This window comes from Lissotriton helveticus, chromosome 9 (assembly GCF_964261635.1).
Source record: "Lissotriton helveticus chromosome 9, aLisHel1.1, whole genome shotgun sequence".
Lineage (NCBI taxonomy): Eukaryota > Metazoa > Chordata > Amphibia > Caudata > Salamandridae > Lissotriton > Lissotriton helveticus.
In genome coordinates, this window is record NC_136070.1 from 107004941 (window position 1) to 107022888 (window position 17948).

The window sequence follows — 17948 nt, forward strand, 5'->3', positions numbered from 1 at the left end:
ATGTCACTCCTCCCGGCCGACCGATTGTGGCATCTATCGGCGGGCTAACAGAGAACATGTCCAAATTTGTGGACAATTACATCTTCCCTTTGGTTCTGGGACTAGACTCTTATGTCCAAGATACTAAGGACTTTTTGAAGAGAGTGGACAATATGGACTGGCAAGACGATTACCTATTCTTAGTGATGGATATTACCAGCCTATACACCATCATTGAGCATGTACATGGACTATCTGCTGTTGAACATTATCTCAACAAACGTCCAATTCGGTTTGCACAACACAATGCAATGTTAATGGAATTTGTGCAATTCTGTTTAACGAACAACATTTTTTTGTTCGAAGATAGTCTATATCGACAAACCTCTGGGACAGCGATGGGCACATGCTTCGCTCCCAGCTATGCGAACCTGTTCGTTGGCTGGTGGGAGGAGCATGTGCCCAGGAGCTATGAAGAAGAGGGTGAAAGCGGGAAGGTGGTACATTGGTACCGCTACATAGATGACTTGTTCATCGTGTGGCAGGGTAGAGAGGAAACGGACAGAAAATATATTGATATCCTCAATGATAACATCTACAATGTGCACCTGTCTGGTACCATTAGTGGGGTGGCAGCACACTATCTGGACCTACGGGTTTACATTGAGAATGGTCGAGTCCAAACGTCCCTATATCGCAAAGAGACAGCAGGAAATTACATTCTGTTTGCTAGGAGTGCCCATCCACCCAAGCTCATCAAGAGTATCCCGTACAGTGAACTCTTGAGGATAAAAAGAAACAGCACCCAAGATAAGGATTTCGAGGCGGCTGCCTCGGAAAGCCTATCCCGCTTCCGACTCAGGGGTTATGATGAGCCACTTCTGTCCCAAACTCTGAAAAAAGTGAGAATGATTCCGAGAGTTGATTTATTAGCTGAGAAAGCGAGGAGGCCAGACAAAAACATTGGGAATGTTTTTAGAATGATCACTCCCTACTCTGCTGGTGCCGATAGACTGAGGAGCTTGATGCGCAAAAATTGGCACATCTTGCTTACAGATGAAGTACTTAGAGAAGATCTGCCTCCGCATCCTCTAGTGACCTTTAGCAAAGCTAGGTCTCTGGGAGATGTGCTAGTACACAGTCATTTAGAACCCCTACCCACTCAAACTAATACTAACACCCTGAAAACAATGAGTGGCTTTTTCCCATGCGGGAAATGTAAAGCGTGCAGCAACAGTCGTAGGGTTCTGCAATATGACATTCCCGATGCTGGTAGGACCAAGAAAATCCATAAATTCATTACCTGCAGCACCACCTATGCTGTGTACTGTTTGATATGCCCATGCGGTCTCAGATATATTGGTAGTACCATCAACCAACTTAAACTGAGAGTGCTTGAACATCAGAGGGCTATCGAAAAGGTGGACCCCGCGTACCCAGTAGCGAGGCATTTTGCCGAACATCATAAAAGGGATAGAACTAAATTACGCTACTTTGGCTTGGACTATGTCCCATTCAATCCACGGGATGGAGACAGACTGAGAAGGCTTAGACGCCTCGAATCTAGATACATAATCGATCTGTCTACCAAGTTCCCCAAGGGCATGAATAGTGGTGAAGATATGGTGGTCCATCTGGGGAAATGAAGGGTTGTATGCGAGTACAATGTTATTGGCATCTGATATCCCATCTAGTCTCAATATCATCCGTATACTATACTACCACGTCTGAATACTTGAAAGTAATGTCAATCTATGAATGTATATAGTGTATATAGTGTATAGACTACATGGTCAAGCCTCATACCTATGGTGATCACTTGATTCCTCAAGCATAGTATTTTCTTTCAATATCATCATTATGTATATACTTTATGTCTCGCATCAGATTCTCACGCCTCTTATATTGTCCCAGTACCTGTATGTTTGTGTATATATTCTGACTCTGATTACTCTCTACATTAATCAAGTTTATGACTGGATGGATTCCATGGATATGACCATTCTCCTTTGTACAGTTGTGATCAGTTGTATATAGTATGTAGCGAACGTACCCCGCTGGACGGACGTCTAGCCGGTTGCTTTGCTGTGTTGTAGGATTTATTACTTTTTTCTTTATACTACTTACTCATGATGGATTTATAGCATATGATATTTTCGTCTTGATTGCTGATATATGAAGTAGGCTACATCCATTTTGCACATATTTATATATATTTTCCAGCACATTACTGTATGTGGTCATGAATTTTACTTATTTTCTTCACTCAAGGGACCCCTGCCGATCAACGGCTGTATCTTTTGTACAATTATTGGAATGTATTATTGAATTTTGCCCTCTGCCTATTTTGATTTAACCAATCCATGGATTAAATCTGTATGGTTTTGATGTTAGAGAACCATTCAAAGATGGCGCTCATGGTAATGCTGGAGGGTCGAGTCCCTTGTTGTTGTCTATGAATTACCACATGACCTTATTTAAATGTGTGCGTAGGAGAATGGGTTGTGACACCGATGAAGGCTTTTTGCCGAAACGTTTGTTGTGCTAAATAAACTGCACGCTGTTTAAGTAGCTCCCCGGAGTGCTGCTCTTTCTTTTTCTAAAACGGAGAAGTCTTTGAGCGTTATATATATATATGTATATATATATATATATATATATATATATATATATATATATATAAACACACAGCTCCCGGCTGCGTAGCACCTCTCTCTCTCCCACAGGCATTAATCAGGAAACGGACCACAGACGGTGAAGTAAATATTTCAGTGCTTTATTCCTCCAAAAGCAGAAATATATATATATATATTTCCGAAGTATCCTGTTCTTCTCACGCGGACAGGAAATAAGGACTCGCACTCCAGGGTGAATGTAATTAATTATTTTTACTAGCAACGCGTTTCGATCAAACAATCTTCTTCAGAAGCCAACATTTCACCACTAGTGACCACAATTTTAAAGTGTATTCTCAAGACATAAAAGAAGGACCATTGTGACATACAAACATGGAAAAAAAACTATCCTTGTAGTTTCTAGGTTTGTAGTGCAAAAGACAGATTTACTGCCTGCTTAGGGTTACTAGCTCGACAGTGAAAAAATGGATAAATAAACACCAGATTATCTGTACGATGATAACATAATTCATATTGATTGTGAGAGAAATATTCCACCATTACATTTCGTCATAGTCGGAAACCTTAAAAAACTCTCCTGTTTTTTTTTAGATTTACAGTGATGCATGACAGTTTTCTTATGCTTCTCTATAGCACATTTTAAGACTGGGTCACAGTCACAACCAGTAAACGATCACCCACCACAAGGCCACGGTCTTATTCTAATTGTTATTCACTGCCAAAAACCTGCATTGTAGTGGCCAAGTGGCCTTTTTTAAGTTCAGGGCAACCCTCCGCCCAAATTACACAGCAGATTCCAACAACAACACAAATTCTGTCCGCACAAGTTTATACATTAAAGGAAAAGAAAAAAAAAGAGTCATCCCTTTTGAACCCACAGGGACTCTTGTGCGTCCCTAAACATTGTCTCTTGCTAGAAAAAACTGTGCTCTCAAGTTCAGTAAGGGGATTCCCGTTGGGGTTGGGGGAGGGAAAGGTACGTATATGTATATATATATATATACATATATATATATATATAATTACATAAATTCGAGGTTGAGAATAGTAAAGCTATGCTTGCCTTCACCATATTTTGTAATCAACATTTTGGCTACAGTTTTTTGGGGCAAGATGGTGTTTTCTGCTCTATGTTCTGACATACATAAATTCCTGGTCCTTTTACTTGATCCTTATTTCTTTTATTCCAGGAAAATTGATTGAGCAGGTGAGAAATCATCATGTTATATTGGCACAGCTATATACGAGATTCTTTCTTTACAGGTTACATTTCAGCACTCTATTCTTCTGAAAAATATTTCCTTTGGTTCATCTCATGTTGAGCTTCTAAATTTATCAATTGTTTTCCTCTAAAGGCCAACTTCTTTTCATTCCTTCTCCACTTTCGTATTTTGTAATTGTATGCTGGATTACTAATTTCTCCTTTATGACGGATACTCTCTGTTTGGCTGTGACTTGCTCATCTCTTCCTTTCCTCCATCACATTCTTCCACTGTTTCTCAAGGCTTCCATGAGCAACAAAGCAATATCAGAGTAAAGATCACAGGTGTCCTTTATGAGCCCGGGTGGAAGTTATTTGGTCTGCAATGGAAAGTTGACCTTGTAAACCTTCTTTACTTTCTGAGGTATTTGGGTCCAGCAGTCAAGTGATTGTTCAAAGTAGTTGGTGGTAACAGTCAGACTAGATACTGAATTTAATCATTATCTCAGTCATGTCACATTGTAGATTGACTCTCCATGCAGGGTTTTTTTCAAGTTCAAAAGAATATCACTTTAATAAAACCTCAAATATGTAAAGATCTGTGTATAGTAAATGTAGAGTTAAGTATTATATAACTAAAACACAAAAGAACATATTAAGACCTTAAGGTACCCAGGTTACAATCAATCTACACTGTTGGCAATCTGTGTTGTGACTGTGATCGACATGTGGTTTTATGTGAGAAGAATGTGAATAGTGATCCTCCCACCATACTCGAACTTCCCACCATGCTACACAATTTTAAATCACATGCTGTATATTGGGGCTAGAAGAAGTGAGAGAACACCCAATATCAGTAGGGAGACTCAAAATAGCTCTAATATGTTAAAATCATGTTTAGCAGCATAGTTTAATGCAGGAAGTATTTTAGTGACAGCAGCTCAATGGTTTAACAACTATTCGGAACAGATGCTGAAGGGGGATAAATAGTTCCAGCATTTGAAGGCAAATGGGGTACAACCCGGCAACACGGGCAAACAAAGATAACGTGGAACCTTCTACATGCTCGGAATCTGCCTAGCCATGAAAGTAGCTTCCTTAGTGAGGCTCCAGGACTAATCTTCTGCGAGCGAGCCACCTAGAATATCAATTTGTCTTTGCTCAAAATCATGCCTGGTAGAGTGCATGGAAAAGGCAAGATAAAAGAAGCTTCACACACTTGCCTAAGCCAAGCATTAGCCTGAGGAGGTAGCATGATGACCCTGCCCCGTCACTACTCAGATCACTGCACTAGTGGATGGATATCGGTCAGCCTTTCTCCAGTCGCTGTTGAGGGATTCGGGATACCTTCTTTGTACTCTAGGCTGCTTCTCTGTAATCCTTGGGTTGGCTAAAGATCTTCCACAGAGGCAAGATTAGCAGCAGAAGAGTAGACCAGCAGACCTTCAGCTGGGCATGATGCTTAATCCTTCGGAAAACACAGATTATTCATCTCCATATTCTGAAAGATCCATCACAGGCTCCACATAGAGTGTGGCTCCAGATCAGATTAACAGTTATTGGCAAATGAGCAACAGTCAACTGCCAATCAATTTAGGTGCCTTTATAGAGTTTACTAATCCAGCCTGCCGGGGTAAGGTTTCTCTTAAAGAGTAAGTACGTAGAGCAAGCTTACCCCCATTCCAGGAGATTGGTGCATCATGACATCATGAGAAGAGATGGCCGTATGGGCTGATTTGGTGGGAAACATTTTATGTCATCACTAATAAGCCTTGAAGAAGGAAAAGTGAAGATGTTTTGTCTCTTTAATATTGATTGGTAACGCCATCCTCCCTTTAGCACACGACATTTTCACAAAGAGAATTTTGCAATTTGCCTTCCACTTGCACACACACCAATGTTTCTGGACACTAATACCACTAGAAATATATTATGTTTACAGATGTTTTAATTACTTCATTCTCTGGGTCACCATCTGCGAAGTCTTTGGTCTGCGAAGTCATTGGGGTTAGGTGTGGGCTTCCCCACAGACAAGGTCAGCAGGACAGGCTTGTTCTGGTAAGGATGAAATGGGAAGTTCTCAGCTCCATGTCCTGTATCAGCAACAGAGTCTACTTATGATTGTAACTTGAGGTATCCATCACACTGGACGAAAGCTCAATCTTAAATGTAGAAGTTCAAGATTAGTTAGTTGAGCTTGACGTGCTGCCAATGAAAGCCAGGGCATAGTTCCTCTGCTCATAGAGGTTTCTAGAAAGCCCGTCTTCCCAGAAACCATTTAATTAGCCGCTATCTGTGTGCATACGACTAAGGCGTGATGCGATGGGAAACCATGTTTATTCCCTCAGCCCTGGAACTATGAAACAGCAGTAGATGAAATAGGGGATGAAATTGTCTTTGTCCTCTGTGATGAGCATTATTATTCCTTCTTGTATTCACAATTCCATATGAATAAATAAAATTGTGACTAGCTGAGGATAAACACAATAAGCGTACCCTTAGTGTTTTCAAACAATTTAACGTTTACACCCTCCAATGGTCATGATCAATATTGCAAAACGTATGCCCTATTGTTTGCAAACTGTCCAAACACACAAAATGAACAAGAAGGTGCCTGATCCATGAATGGTCCATGAATGTGGACTCATCGGTCAGTAGGCAGTAACCCTTGCGTGCAGATGTTGCATCCCAAAAAGGATAACGTTCAGCTCCCAGACATGGACTTGAACATCAGTAAATAAGGGGACAACCCGTTGATTTCAGCCTGGGTAAAGCAATGAAGGGTCTCACCGCCCCGGGCACACAAAGAGGTGTCCAGAGATACACAGGGCTGGAGTGTGAGGAGTCCTACTAGGTCATGAACGCAACAAATTGTTGACAAAAACAAAAACCTGTGGAAAAGTGCGTAAATATGGAAAATGGCAGGACGTGCAGACGTAGGGGGTATTCCTGTTCGCAACTGGTGGCGTTTAGAACTTCACAAAACCCATGCATAAGGAAATAAGTGTAAACACATGTTGTGCTTTTCCCACAATTTATGCACTATGGTTGACCTTTGCTTTTTATCCCTCTTTGTGTCAGCTCACAGACCATTTGGTTCAGCAGATGTAAAGAACATGTTTTTGCCCTGAGAAAGCAGAGTTCAGGGGGTGAGTCCAAAGCTCAGTAGAAGGATTTGAGATGGTGAAGTAAGACTGAATGGCACAAAGGTTCAAGCTGCATTCTGGTAAATAGAGTTGTTGCACTAGTGACAGCTTGTGCGTGTGCGGGGACAACGGGTCTGTTCCAATTAATTCGACCAGTTCCTGGTCACACTGAGAGTGTGATTTAAAGGCCAATGGTGAGTGTGAGACCTGACTCCAAAGGGCCTCTGAGGAACATTCCTGTCATTCAAAGCCAGATGAGGGTACCTGGTGTCCTATTTGTCCTCATGGAGGCGAGACGGTGAGTGGCTGACTCAGCAGACAGTTGAGGTAGGGTATTGTATAGCCTGTCAGGTTTCAAGAGGGGACACTGAAGGTAGGAAAAAGTACAGCTGTTAGTTTCAAGCAGGCAGATTTGCCAGTAGCACTTTTTAGGTTTCACCTGCACAGCGCTTGCGCTGCGCTTTAGAAATCTACATTTTTAATTTAAAGTTAAGAGGGACTTACATCCAGCCTTCTCTCTTTCCTGGCTTCTCATTGGTTCCTGTACCTCCCACTTACCTTTCCTCCATTTCTATTGGCTGTTTCATATTTTCCTGCATTTACCAATGCTTGTTCCTCATCTGCTTCTCATCAGTTTTTGCAGCCGAAATACTGTAAACATTGCTTTGGTCGAACTATGTTTTCATAAAGTGTTGCCTTTTACTATTGCAACATATTTAGATAACAATTTGTCACCTGGAGAGATTAAGTGATTTGCATATAATCACAGGATGTTGGGCAGCGCCGGAGACTCGAACGGGGATCCCCAGCTCGTGAGTCAGCAGTTCTGTCTGTTGCCACATTCTCTCTACTCCATTGTTATCTGTCAAGGAGCTCTTTACTTCCTCAAGAAGATGTTTGATGAAAGCAGCTCTTTATTTATTACAGAGGTGAAACTGATGCATTACCAATTCTTGTTATTGCCTATTTCGGCCATAAGCGAGAGTGAGGATCCCTAGGCAGACCCTCCAGGATTTTGTGATTTTGCAATTTGCTAAATAATCGCGGAATCAGATTTTTTTTTTAAATGCTGCGCTTTTTACAAAAGTGCCCACAAAATCAGGGCTTGGTGGCTGGGCGGCATGTTTTGTACTCCTTCAAGATGAGGGCTCTTCTAATGTTCTGGGTGTCTTTCGGCATGTGTGTTCTTGTTTTTATAATAATGTAACTGGTCCTTTTGTAAAGCGCTCAGACAACTTCGGGGAAAGGTCGCGCTTTATAATACAGTTCAAACTGTCCGCCGAACTGATGAAAACATTCTTGTAATGTACGCAGACCGACTGGCCGTAACAGATACCATCTGACCGTCTGTTGCATTTCTCAAATGATGGCTCGCGTGCACCACACAAGATGCAAGACTCACCCGTTTCCCAGGTGGTTTAATATTATTTTCGCTTTATTTCTGTTGGTGCTTCAGTTCACGAAGTTGCGCTCCGCCTGCTTTAAGGGAGCGGTTGCCAGATTTTAAATGCCTGGGGGCCTCATTTATGAGAAATGACGCATCGCTGCGTGAAAGCAGCGATGCGTCACTTCTCAGTGCGCACTCCTTGTGACATTCCTGATGCGTCATATTTAATGTATGACGCATCAAGTCGCAAGGAGTTACAGATACGTCAGTATTTCTGACGTATCTGTAAGCGCAAAAGTGACGCATTGCTGGAGTGTGTCACAAAAGTGACGCAACTCCAGCAATGCGTCCTTTCACATGGGGAAAGCCCCATGTGAAAGGGCTTGCGTCAGTCTTACGCCTGCTGTGAGGCAGGTGCAAGATTTTGACGCAACAGCGTCCTAAAAGTGACGCAGTGAAATCTCATAGATTTCACTGCGTCACTATTACGAGGTTTTTTGCGGGAGAACGCCCCCTCTGCATACATTATACCTGACGCAGGTATAATCTAGCGCAGGGGTTTACAAAGTGACGCATCTGCTTAGATGTGTCACTTTGTAAATAGTGCACAACAGGAGGCATGTTTTACGCCGCCGATGCGTCACAAAAAGTGACGCATCAGAAGTGCAAAACTGACGCAAGGCCTCATAAATGAGGCCCCTAATGGGGACCTGGATTGGCCCGCCGAGAGCTGATACTTTCCCCTCTATGTTTCTTTCATTTTACTGAGTAGGGGGTGAACTACGCAACATAACTGAGAGAGCGCAAACTGACCTAAATGTATGAGTGCATCACACTTACCTGTAGTAAGCACAAATCATGAGGAGAAATGCCATGAGTGCTAGTAGTATCTGCAATTATATTCTGAATGTATAGCTAATGTAGAGATTTAAGTAGAAGTGGAACTAATACAGAAATGTGTGACACTATATGATTTTATTAGATGTGATTATTCCTGAATCCATGTCGTGTAGCTGCTAAAATGTAAGATGGCATGTGGTTAAACGCAGAATGTGGTAGGCCTCAGGGCCAGAGCTAGAAGGTGTTTCTTTTCACGACATAGATTGCACTAATGTTTTGGTCATTGCATTAATGGGCCATGATTTATAGATGTGTTTACTGAATAATAGAATAAGAGTATTAACATGCTTTAATTAATGAAGAAGTTGAATGCTATAATCATTATGAGAAATGCTGTAGGCCTGAAATGTTTTAACATTGATTTACACGTATTGGTCTGGGCCGAGAAATGTTGCGAACCTTTTTGGAAGTCTATGAGAGTTGGGTTCTTGGCTGCAGATGTCTGTCTGCAAGAGAAAAGGGAGGATCCGATTATAAATAATATGAATAGAGGTTTGTTCAGTAGACGGCCCAGACATGGAGGAGGGTTCCGGAATGTTTTAAGGGGTATCAGCGGGCCGGAGAAGAGTCTGAGAAGCAAGGTCAACTCCAACGTATGAGGCCCAATACAAAGCAGCATGGAAAAAGCCAGAAGCTACACCACGTGAGGGGCGTCTCACGAGGGGCGTCTCAAATGTTGTTGACTGTTTTGTATTAGGGACAGCACCCCTGGGTGGAGTTAGAGCAGATGCCTGAGGACCCTTTAGAGAGCGGATGGGTAGGCAGAGAGGGGTCATGACTGGAGAACTATAGGTTTTCACCAAGAGACTAAGAGTGAGTGACTTCCCTTGGGGGTCATTCACTGCTGACACCTTTTGTTAGGATGAGACTTGGTTAAGTAGGGATACCATCTAGAGCAGGGTAGGGACAGCCTAACCTGTGTGTTTTCCCTCCAACTTAAATGAAGGAGAGATCTCAATATGCGTCAATGCTGATAGCTTTATTATTCTTAGAACTTGTGCTGGTAATTTCCGTTGCTCGTCTGAGGGCTTTCAGAGAGCACATGTATGTAGTTGGACCTGTGTATCTCGTGAATCTCATTCTGAGATGCCTGTATTTGCAGCTTATCCTAACCTTACAATAAACTTTTGAAAGCTAGAAGTTGTTTGTGATCTTTTGGAGCGAGGTCCTTTATTGGGTGAACTAACTTGGTAAGAGATGCACTTTCTTCCCTCAATGACAGGCAACAAAGGTTCAGTCGACCAGATCGAGGTTTAGATCAATAGTGATAAGGTATCGATCAAAATCTCGCCCTTCCATATACATGGCACTGAAACATATTTGGCAGTCTGGGAAAGCACTGGCCTTTCATAGTACTGAATCATCATAGCCATAACACCCTTTGTTCTAGTGTTTACATTTAGAACGCTCTAGGCCTGTCTTTCCTCTCCAGGTCACCACATGTGCAGTAGACACACACTGCACAGCATGAATAGCCATCTCCACAGAGAGGCAAATGTCTTTCATAGCTCACTGTGCTGTATTAGAAGGATTATAATTTATGAACTGCAATGAACAAAAGGATCTCTGTGCTCTAAGAAGTAACTTACTTACCTGGCTACATAAAATAAAAATTCTCTCATCTACATGTTAGGTGATGTGCTTTGCAGGAGACACATTAACCTTCTATACTACTTTGATGCAAATCTGGAACTACACAAAACTCAGATCTCTCCAATAAATGCTTTAACCTCCTGAGTTATCTCACCATTATTACTATTCCCTTTGATTTACTTGGCATCTCTGTAGCAGATGTCTTAACCCCATAAAATATTTTAAAATGCACACTTTGCAACCAATGAAGCAGAAGCGGTTTACTGCCATGCTACTCCTTGTTGCCAATTTCTTTGTGGCAAGGCTTTAAAAAAACATATTATTATTTGTGGCCCAGATTTTGCGTTAGGATTGAACCACTGTTTTGGCACAAGCCCAAAGCAAAATATAATTTGTTAAATCTCATAATACACTCAAATTTACTCATGATATTCCAGATAAACATATTTGTGAGGTCTTAATATCGGATGTCACTTCCAGAGAGATCACTTCCTGTGATGCCACATGCAATGACATGCGTTGTGGCGTCATGTGCTATGGTGGCAAGCGCCATGATATCACTTGAAATTACCTAACTTGGTTAGTCCCCCCACTTCTTTTTTTAGGACTTGTGCCCTTGAGGAGGGGGTGGGGGTAGGTGGAAGGTGATGGCGAGTGGGGTCACTCAGTATAATGATGTGTGCAACCTGCTGTTTATTGTGCAGTTTTAGTTGCATGAGCAGGTGGGAGAGAATCGAATTACAGTAAACCATGTTGTAGTCTTGCAAGGAGGGTCGGTGGTGGGATAGTGGAAGATTTGATGCCACTGGTCAGGGTAGGGGTGCCTGCACCCTGTTCTGGGGTGAGAGTAGAACAGGAAACGAGGATCTAATACACAGAATAGAATAAAAGCAGAATAGCAGGCAGCTAGCATACCTTATAGAGCACGTTAACAGCCAACTCAAAGCGGGACTGTTTCACCCAAGTTTTGCACCATGAAGCACAAGCACTTTATTATGTCTTTTCTCTTGTTCATTTTAAAGTGGCCTGAATAGGCAATCCGAAGCATAACCCGCTACGTCCATGACTTATATATTTGGAAGGACAGTATAGATAATGGAGCTGGGACTCGCGTCGATAATACAACATCAACAAGTAAATGTAAATTGATACTTGTATAGCGCACTACTCACCCGCAAGGGTCTCAAGGCGCTTGTACAAATACTGTGGAACCCATCCTGGCTTTCCCTGTGAGGTGTCCACTCCTGGGCACCCCCAAGGTGGAGGCCAGGCATCCTTAGCGTTGTGGAGATTAAGCAAGCTATTGCCCAGAGTTGCAGAGTGGGACTCCATGATTGGAATAGGCACCGTGGCAAGAATTATCAGGTCCGTGGAATTTTGAGCTCAAGACCCACCGAGGTGCGGAATTGAACCCTGGTCCCGGGCTAGACCTCTGCATCAGGGTCTGCCACTCTAACCATTGAGCCACACTTCTCCAGCTAACTTAATCACTAATGTATCACTAATGTTTAAAGAGAGGCTAGGCTGATTTATCTATTTTAATGTTTGAATGTTTTAAATTGTGAGTTTAAATTTTGAGTTTTAATTAACTGTACAATGAAGATTACCTTACTTGTTCTGGGGTGAGAGTAGACCGGAAGCTGGGAGCAGAGTTGGGCACCAAGGCATCCCCTCTTGTTTCGGGACCCAAGCGGGGTGCATTTAGGCTTGCAAGAGTGTCTTAGACTCTCGGTTAAAAGTAGAGAGTTATGATTGGCCCTGGGATCTTTATTTCCCCTTGGGCCATCTCGTCCCTGCGGAAGTCAGAGTCTCGCAAGATCTCTGACTGGCTGCCAGCAACATGAGAAAAATTTTGCTGACAGTCATTACATGACACGGGGACTTAGCATAGCAAACAAATACTCTCAGACACTTTAAACATGCCTATTTGAAAGTGGATTACTCTGCTAAAACAGTTTAATTGATTTAAGGCTGAAAAAGAATGATTCCGAGTAAAATAAAGTGCCGCAATGATGGCGCTAAATTTCAATTTTTGTGCCGCTAAATTTACATTTTTGTGCTACTAAATTTGCAAATCTATGCCTCAATATCCTGAAGGGTCTGCCTAGGGCTTGGTGGAAGGCTAGGACAGAGGTGAAGCAAGGTGCTGCCCACTGTTTGCCTTGGGCTGCTTGGCCTGTGATGCTGGTGAGTGTTTTCATTTACCTACTGGCACATGCACATTGAGCCTGGGGAGTTACTGATGCGTGGGATGGAAGCCTGCAATTCAAAGACTTTTAGGAGCAGCGCATCCTCCTCTAGGTACGGGAAAATATGTTGGGTGAACTCTGCTGGGCTTGAGGGTGTGTGGAGTAAGGGGGTGCACCATGTAAACTGCTCTTAGTAGTGATATTTTTCTGTGAGGAAATAACCCAGCACAGTGGCAAAAGGGCACAGTAAACTCGGTGGTGGACCGCTATATTCTATGCAATGCACGAGACGGCAATAACATTGCATGACCTACACCCATCTATCACTTCATTGTACTAGTGGCTACTGAGTATTATCTTTTGGCCAGCACGCCACCAGCTCAGCCCAGGTAGACATCTCGTCCCAATACGCGCACGTGTTTCAACGGCCCAGCTGGCCTGCAAATAAGGTGTACGTTCTGTTGGATAAGCGCCACGTCGGTCTGAAACCTACCTTTTGGGGGGAGGGGGGAAGTCACCTGTGCGCCTCTTTCCCAACAGCCACAGATAAACCCCGACACAGCTGACGAGCCTTGTTTGTCTGCCTGCCACGGGCGTCCGACTGACCTATTTGCACCCCCCAGTCTAATGCAGTCGGAGAAAAGTCTGCTCACGAGCCCACGGATCGGGGAGCGCCAGAAAATGAGCGGGAAAATGTGTGCTGATTAATGCAGCAGCTGTTCGCCGCGGCTGTCGGGAGGCCCACTTCAAGGCCAAGCGCCCCGGGATGCCCAAATTTCCTTCAAAGCTTTGCTGCAGGCGGCCGCTGCTTGTAAATTGGGATGCAAAACAGCTCGAACGCACCTCGCAGGTTCCGGAAGTTAAAAGGGAACGGAGGACGTCTGTCATATTATCATTGTAAGCCTCTGGCATTTGGATGACGTATCAGAGGTTCATATGTTTAATGACAGAAGCAACAGAGGGTCACTGTTTGAATCAGCCTGCCTGAAATGCCAGAGCACTATAGTCTAGCGATTTCATACAGAACCAATTGTGTCCTTGGCATTCTACAAAACCAACGTATTATCTACAACTATAACAGGCAATTTCTGTTTCTAGGAGTGAGATTTCAACGCGAGCCTGATAGCTAGGCGGTAGTGTAAGGTGAATGAAAAACAAACATTGGCAAATCCAATAGGTCTCGCCTAGGAGAGAGCTACTGGGTTTTGTCAATGTAGTTTATTCATGTTGTGCAGTTGCTCGGCTGCTGTCAAGCTCAGCTAAAAGAAAAAAAAATGCTAGGACACAGCCAACGTTCTAGCAATTTTTTTTTTATTGCTGGTGGAATGGGAAGACACTTGGAAGTGTGTGAAAAAGTCAATGACCCAACCAAAACTGTGCACATCATAGCATTTTTTTGCGGGGACATGTGGGAGGCAGGGGTATGGTAACAACACATGGACAATAGAGAGCGGATGGGGGCAAGCAAAAATGAGGGAAGGAGGGAAGGTGCGTGGGGCAAGCAACAATAACCGAAGGTGGGATGGAGGATGGTGTGAAGTAACAACAACGGAAGGTGGGATGGAGGGTGAAGGAAAGCAACAGCACAAGGAAGGCAGCAGAAAAGTACGCTATTTGGTAAAGTACTTAAACACAAAGAAAAAATAGCCCTGAAAACAATGAGCAGTGGAAGGACACAAGTAATGCATTCATTCTCCAGGGGAGGGACACACACACACAAAGCAAAAGGAAGCCTACAGCAGCTGACTAGTAATAAGAAAGCAAATGAAAGTGACAATGAAGCAAACCAATGGTAAGAAATGGGCAGTCTCTTCACCCACTGTTAGTACAGGATTCGAAGAGACAGTATTTGCACTTTCTAGGTGAGACCTAAGAATAAAGTAGTGCAATATAATACTTGTGGAGAGTACTATGTAGTAACATCTCAATTCTGCTTTGCTTGACTGTGCTTTCGAAAGTCATTTTTGGAAAAAGTCACCCTCCTTTCAATTGCATGATCAATTCAAATGTAAATGTCGAGATAAGATGCAGTAGAGTGAGATGTCGGTGACCACTTTTGTCACAAATCTTTGATCGAAATAAAAAGACAAACAGACCATAGGAAACATTTTCAATTGGAATAAACAGCACGGAGTGAAGAACACCCAATGAGAAGTTGTTTCTCTAAGCTTACAATAATGTAAATGACGTTCAGAAGACACAATACACAGGGATAACCCCCACATGGGAGCATAGAAGACTATGCCGACAGAAAATGAGGAATGAACGGAAAGAAAACATCAGGAATGAGATTTACAGAAAAATAAACTGTGGGGTGAGTGTCACATCTACAGAATTATAGTACAAGGGATGGGGCAGGCAAGACCGTAGGTGATAGAAGGATGGTAAGTAAAGGTGCTATGGAGACAATGGGAATGCGTGAGTGGATGGTGTGACGGAGAAAAGGCAGATGGGAGGAGAAGCATCAAATAGTTCAAAGACAGCACACTGGACCAACCCAGAGACCACAAAGTGAGTCAGAGAAACACCCAAAGAGGTTATAGATAGCAAAAGGGCAGGAGAAGAGAGGAAAGTCATAAAGGTCATCATGCAAAAGGGGACCTGAAATGCAGGATCTTAAAAGTACATTTTTTTTATCATAATCAAAATGATATTTTTCCACAGGCATTAAGTGCACGTTTTTCTTCATCCTAGACGTGAGACGAATGTGAGGTGCATTAACCTGAGTGCATATGTAGCCAACACCCACATGCAGCAAATTCAGATGTTCCCTGTTTTGATCGAGCCCATTGTGTTGAATAAAGCCAACACCACATTTTGTCTGACTTTTTGCTGTCTTCAATCCCAGAACATATGGCCAGCTCTGCGAGGAGTCTACCTTCTCATCTGCGAGGACTGTTTGAAAATAGACTTCCTTTTGTGTTTAATGGAGCACCAAGAAGAACACAAGCATTGAGAAATTCAAAAGGTCTCGCCCACGAGAGAGCTTTTAACTTTGTCAACGTGTTTTTTTACCCATGTTGTATAGCAGTGTGGCTGCTGTACACCATTGTACAAATTAAACAAAAGTAAACAAAAACACTTTTTTCTGCTGGCAAGGCGGGAAGTATTCAGGAAGCAACAAGGAGGCAGGGCACCTGTGAGGGAAAACATACAGACAGAGGAAGGGATAACACAGATAATGGAGGATAGGAGGTGCTGGGGGTAAGCTGACAACAATGGAGGATGGGATGAAGGGGCTGAGGGCAAGCCGGAGGACAGCAGAAGGTCAGCAGGCAGAAGGAACACAGAGGAGAATAAGTGCAAGAGAAATATGGCACAAAAGACACACTATGGTACAGTGAATAATACAAATAAAAAAGTAGCAGCTAAAAAGATAAGCAGTAGAAGGTTGCCATTGATGCATCCATGCTGTAGGGGAGGGACACACTAACAAAGAGAAAGGAAGCCTTTGGCAGCTGACCAATAAGAAGCAAGGAAGAGAGAGTGCCAATGAAGCCATCCATTAGAAAGTAATGTGTTGACTCCAAGCCCACTATTAGAAAACTCTGGGGCACATGCATCATTCATACATTTTGCATTTCTTAATTTGCGAAAATTACCGAATCGCAAATTAAGAATTGCAAAATGCTATGCATCATTTTTTTCGGTATTTATTTGTGATTCGGAAAAAATCGCAATTTTTACCGAATCGCAAATAAATACCGAATTCCTAACTGCTTTTTCGCAAATCCCATTGATTCCTACGGGCCGAAAGGCCCATAGGAGTCAATGGGAAGGCATTTACGAATTCGCAATTTGTTGATGCATTCCAAGGGTGCAGGGGGGGGGGGGGTCCAAAGGACCCCCCCCCTGCACCCCTGAACTGTATTTGAAAGTGCATGTTTCAAACACACATGTCCTAAGGACATGTGTGTCTGTAACATGACTGTAAAAAATGCTTTTTTTTGCATTTTGAAAGATTTTCGCAAATTAACACAAGGGTCAACCTCGTGTTAATTTGCACTTCCAATTTCAAAATTCGCATTTTTTTTTAAATTGATGCATTGCATTTAAGGAATCGCACAAATGCGATTCCTTAAATGCATTCGCATTTTTAAGAAATGCAAAAAAATGCGAATTCTGAAAAAGTGTTTGATGCATCCCAAAAACGTATTTAGGAAGCGCAAACGGCCGAATTTACCGATTCGCACCGTTTGCACTTACTAAATAGGTTGATGCATGTGCCCCAATATGTCTTGAAGAGACAGAGCATGGTAATGAAGGAACGAATAAAAGAAGGACCTGACACATCACAAAACGCCATTTTGGGAGGAGTAGCCTATGACGTAGGCATATCTAAGAAGCGTAAGTAACAAAGGGCCAGGGAAACAAACATTTTGCACTTGCAAAGTCTGTGCTGTGTTAAATGGCAGGCTATGCAAGTGCAAGAACCCAAGATGCTTTGTATGGACGGCATTGGGACCCACAAATGGCTTTGTGCCTTAAAAAGTTCACATTGCAAGTTCTTGCAAACCTGAAGTTTTCCATGAGGCCCAGCTATTGGTTGAGGGGGTGGATTCTTTACTCAAGCAGCAACCACAATCCTTTTCAGAGAGAGGCAAAAGCAACCCCCCAAATTAACCTGCGCTCAACCCTTTGATAGCTTGGCACCCAATCAGCCAGGCTTAACTTAGAGGGAATGTGTTAAGTATTTATGCAGCACTTCCAACAGTAATGAAGTGAAAACACAACACAAGACAAATCCCACACCAATTTAGAACACTTGAGTAAAGTTTAATAAATAAATCAAGACCAAAATAACAAAAATCTAATCAGTAGAACTGGAACTATGCAATTTTAAAGATTGAAATGAAAATAGCACCAAAAAACACAAAGCGCCAACTGTAGCTATCTGGTCTCGCTAAACCAGGACAA

At 42.7% G+C, this 17948-nt stretch overlaps 1 protein-coding gene across 2 annotated transcripts in view; it reads left to right on the forward strand.

Moving 5' to 3' along the window:
• TMEM121 (transmembrane protein 121) overlaps positions 1 to 17948 on the forward strand; it is a 657309-nt gene that overhangs the window by 614644 nt on the left and 24717 nt on the right. The gene's annotated exons all lie outside the window — the stretch shown is intronic.